This window comes from Aegilops tauschii, chromosome 6, assembly GCF_002575655.3.
Source record: "Aegilops tauschii subsp. strangulata cultivar AL8/78 chromosome 6, Aet v6.0, whole genome shotgun sequence".
NCBI classification, from domain to species: domain Eukaryota; kingdom Viridiplantae; phylum Streptophyta; class Magnoliopsida; order Poales; family Poaceae; genus Aegilops; species Aegilops tauschii.
The window spans coordinates 450,237,023-450,241,916 of record NC_053040.3 but is presented as its reverse complement, the minus strand read 5'-3'; the positions used below and the strand labels follow the sequence as shown (position 1 = coordinate 450,241,916).

The 4,894-nt window shown below is 36.8% G+C and overlaps 1 long non-coding RNA gene across 1 annotated transcript; it reads right to left on the bottom strand.

Moving 5' to 3' along the window:
* Positions 1 to 391: 391 nt before the first annotated feature.
* On the bottom strand, positions 392 to 3,762 carry LOC109741396 (uncharacterized). Its single transcript, XR_002227581.4, has 4 exons — positions 3,363 to 3,762; positions 3,184 to 3,236; positions 2,875 to 3,014; positions 392 to 689 (listed from the first exon to the last, which is right to left on the bottom strand). It is a non-coding gene; the product is annotated as an uncharacterized lncRNA (long non-coding RNA).
* Between the last annotated feature and the right edge of the window lie 1,132 nt (positions 3,763 to 4,894).

Here is a 4,894-nt window from a genome sequence, read left to right as displayed (position 1 = left end):
GGGCTAGCTAGTTTATATAACAATGTGGAGAATTATTCTATGTATAGATGTAGAATGAACGGGTGCGATATTCTTCAGTTAGACCCACGTCATACGAAATCCGTCATGATCTAGTACTTCCTAAAGAACAAATACATAATAATAATAATAATGATAGTCTTACTAAATAGGATTACATTTTATTATGACTGCAATAAAAAACATCATCATTTAACCATAAAAATTGGTATGCTCGAACAACAGTGACAGGCTTATGATGGCTGTTGTGTCAATTCCATTTCCATTTCTGGAAAGGCACATGCGCAACCTCCAAGTTAAGCCTCGGGTGACTGCAACCGGGATGTTTTTTCAAGTTTTTTGCTACAAAGAAATTCCCAAACTGCAATAAGTCTTAGGTTTACTGAATATTTATTTAGGAATTAGTAGAAACTCCTTCGTGTATCTTTAATATTAATTCCACTTTACAAACCGAAGATAGGAGAGAGTTAATTGAATAGGGGACACGGTCTGTTTTTACAACACATGAGGCGAACAATAACGCTTCGTTGGCATCCGTCTTTCATATTTGATCAGAACCTCGGAAGGGACCGAAAGCGCGCCTGTCAATTGATCTCAGATGGCGCCACTATCAACAGCTACTCTAGGGACTTTTGGATCATCTTTTACCACCAGGTCACAAAACAGAGAACCTGCAGAAATTTAAGTGTGATGGTCTACAGTTTATCAAAATGCTATAGCAATAGACCATAATCATAAATAAGCTAAGTAAGTTGTGATGCAATTTCTTTCTCAAGAGACGCTCATTATTCTTAATTTATTCCTACAGTCGGCAGCATAATCATCCGCACAAATAGCTGATAATATGGTTTGTCAGAAAGTGGAACATAATATGCTAGAAACTATAATTTAAAAAGAATTTTCTCTCACTTAGTGCTCCTATAGATAGATAGATGCGTTAAAAGTGTAAAAGGTCAAAAAGTAAATTGCCATCTCTCCAGCTGTACTACAAACTGATTTCAAAATCATGTGTATAATTATAATTATCATAAAGCGTAAAACTATCATTTCCGGTCTGCAGCTTATGCATATTAGATAAGAAAACTGAATAGTAGAAACTAAACAGAAGTTCAATTATTTTGTTCGATCCACTAAACATTGTAGCTTTGGAGTCCTCGCTGCAAAAGTCAATATTAGCTATAAACTAATTTCAGCAAATACAATAGATGTTCTTGGGGTAAAACACATTTTTTTCCAGATACGTCCACCCAATGTCTCTGCTTCAATCTAGATATGAAAGCATAACTTGCTCAAAAATAGTATCTAAGGTAGTGTGTATAGTTTTAATAACATCCCAGAACTCTATAAAATGTACTGCTTGTGAGTTTCCAGACGTGGACGACAATGTTATAATTATGAACCAATAGCAATCAGTTCACATATACATAGAAAATAAAGCTCAACTAAAAAAGCTTACATACACACAAGTTGCTGCAGCACTAATAAAGCTCAAATATGGTGTCCATGTCTATGATAGATGGTCACATGAGGCTTTTTTTAAACATGCGAAAAATCTAATCAGTGATTACATACAAATTATATAACCCAGAGAGAAAAGCACTCCAATTACTATCTTCGCCTGGTCGAGTCAAATTGTACGTAGTATTTTTCTCAGTTGCTTATGCACATAGAAGTAATTTTTTTAATAATAATTTTCCCGGGTTCAGTATTTGTAAGTTGGCCCCACCAGTATTGATAGATGTAAAGACACATAGGTCTATAGGTTTCTACCAAACGAACGAAGGTCTTAGAAGTGTTGAGCTTTAAAAGCGAACCATTAATGTATTAAGATAGAGGGTTTGCGATCCATGTACTAAAAGAACAAGTTAGTATCATTTATTCTTGAAGAGGACTTGCATCCTGGTCAGCCATACACATCTTCTCACAACCTTGGCACACTAATCTATCTCCTCAGGCAACAAAGATCATGCTCGGTTCTATCACCTCAAACAACAAAGATCATGTTGGTTCTTAACTCATAACCACTCTATCCTCATTTGATCCAATTAGTGATGGGTCCAATCATTCCACTTAACATAATAATTACCTTCTAAGAGTTAATTTTTCTTGGTGCATGTCTGTATTTTTTGTATAAGCAACTCTAATGCCTATGCATCTAAAAGTTCAACTAACTGCAGACACTGATGGAAAAATGGAAAGCCTCTGCTTAATAACATGAAAACAAATACTTAATGCCAACAACTGTACCAAATAATGCAATTAGGAACATCAATATCTGATTTATACATTGATTTGGCCCACATATGAATAAAATTTATCGATTACCAAACTGCTTACTACGAAGGTCTACTTGTCAGCAAGGATGGAGCACGGAAATTTATGCTTTTTTTTGGGGGGCGGGGGGATCAAACAAAGAGCACATTTTTATATATTGCGAGGGTGCAAATAAAAATTAATTGTAGTCCAATCCTACTGATATCTTAGGAGCTTCAAACACTTTTTCCTGACCATGGGAAAGCCATGGCCGTAGGTTGCTTCCCGCATTCTCTGTCCCTGCATGTCAGTACAAATACTGTACTAACAAATTAAGGTTATTGTTTCTACTTCTTGCCAGGTTGTATGTAGTCATCAGTGGACATAAGTAAAAATTCTTGTGGCACCGTGATAGCATTCTTCATAATCTAAAACAGAGTATGTAGTACGTGTGGGTAATTCAATAGAGAATTGAAGAAAATCTAAAAGAGACGCAGACAATCAGCAGTATCAGTTTTCACGCATACTGCACATCACTTGGAAGGCACATACAAATAACAGAGAGAGATAGGATGCAGCTATCGAACTGAGTAAAAAAATTACCTGCAAAGTAGATATCCGATGGTGAAAAATACTGCATGATGATTCGTGTTCATCAATAAATTACGATGACAACCTAAATTTTCTGCCATTCAGCAATCTGGAACTATAGTATAGAGCAGAGCTCGAGTGTCCTTGTCATCCTTGCACACAATGTACAGGAAAATATTCAGAGTCTAGGCATCATACTTTTCTTTTAAAAAAGAAGTTATGATACATCAACATAAAAAAAATCAAGGGTGTATTCAGAAGAAACAACACCTGATATCCAAATCCTCAAAATATGGAAAGTGCAGGAATCATAGATCGTACCTTCGGATGATGCTGCAGGACGAACACAGCTGGCTCACATCTTTGGTTTACAACTGTCATAGATAAACAATAGACATGCAAAAAAAATGGATTTGTCTTGATCATGTTGGTAGTGATCAGAGTAATTTAGGGATCCGGCTAGAGAATAGAGAAAAAAATATTCTTGAATAATGGGTTACCTGCGTGCTGAGTGGGTGCTATGGACTAAGCAGCCTGACCAACGCGCCTGGTCCCCCGAGCTTCTTCACACAGCCATCGGTACACATCTTCACCTCCAATTGACTAACAATCTAGAAAATAGATTCTACATCCCAGTATGGTCGTAGACTCGCACTTGGAACCAAAGACGATTCAAAGATTAGAGAAGAAGGGGATCAAATAGAGAGGCTGGATGGATTGTGGCCTCCTTGTAGATTGAAACTACAGCATGGATTAAGCAATAAATTAAAGATGGAAAGGAGAGATAAGCCAGTGAGGCAGAGGTGAGGAAGACCGACGCCAGTAGGGGGGCTCTAGATCGGATCGCGCTCGTTGTACCAGGCGTCGGTTGTGCGGTAGCGGCGATGCTGCGATGGGATTGGGAAGGAGACTGCACGGACGTGGAGTTGTAGATAGATTGGGTAAGTTTTTTTTCTTATTTACTTGATTTTGGGCCTTTTTGAGCGTTTTTTGGCATGGGATTTTATAAGTTGATCTACACCGTAATAACTCGGCCCCACCAAATTAATGGTTCCTAATTACTGATTAATGTGGTAATTTCTTGGGAGTCCGTAATTAGTATAGGTATAGAAGATTGGTTGAATAGAAGGCTCCTCCTTGTTACCTGACTCATCATAAGAAATAATAGGAGGATATTGGGAAACCTCTTCCCTTTCATTAGTATTCTCTTCATCTTCTATTTGTTTCCTTGTCTTTATGTAATTGGCAATATAAGGATTTTCAATGCAATTCACTGCACAATACATATAAATTTCCTCTAGATCAAAATCAAGAACTTTATCAAGGACAAATTCTGGAATATCCTTAGTCATACGTTTCATTTCTTTATAACCCAAAAGCAAACTAAGTTCATTATGATGCACAAGGGAAATCAAGTCGTCACAATTTTTGGACACGATTCGATCATGAAACAATTTGCATTGGAGATTTAAATGATCACGTTCATTGCAAAGTCCACAAGGATGGCAAAGAAAATTTAAATTTTCAGCACAAGCATCTAGCCTCTCTTGCAACCATTTAGTTTCTAAATACTTATGCCTCTTGCAAAATCCATCTTCCCTATTTGGTGTGTACTTGGAAACTCTATGCACTCCACAAAAGTTGACATGCTTATAAGAGACATTTTTATCATGACTAGTGCAATCACCATTAGTACTATGGATATTCAAAATGTTCATACTAACAACATTGCAATCATGCTCATCATTCAAAGATTGTATGCCAAACATTTTATTGCATTCTTCTTCTAACACTTTGGCACATCGGAATCCTTATTTTCACGAAAGACATTAAAAAGATGAAGCATATGAGGCAACCTCAATTCCTTTTTTTGTAATTTTCTTTTATAGACTAAACTAGTGATAAAACAAGAAACTAAAATATCTGATTGCAAGATATAAAGATATACCTTCAAGCACTCACCTCCCCGGCAACGGCACCAGAAAAGAGCTTGATGTCTACTACGCAACCTTCTTCTTGTAGACGTTGTTGG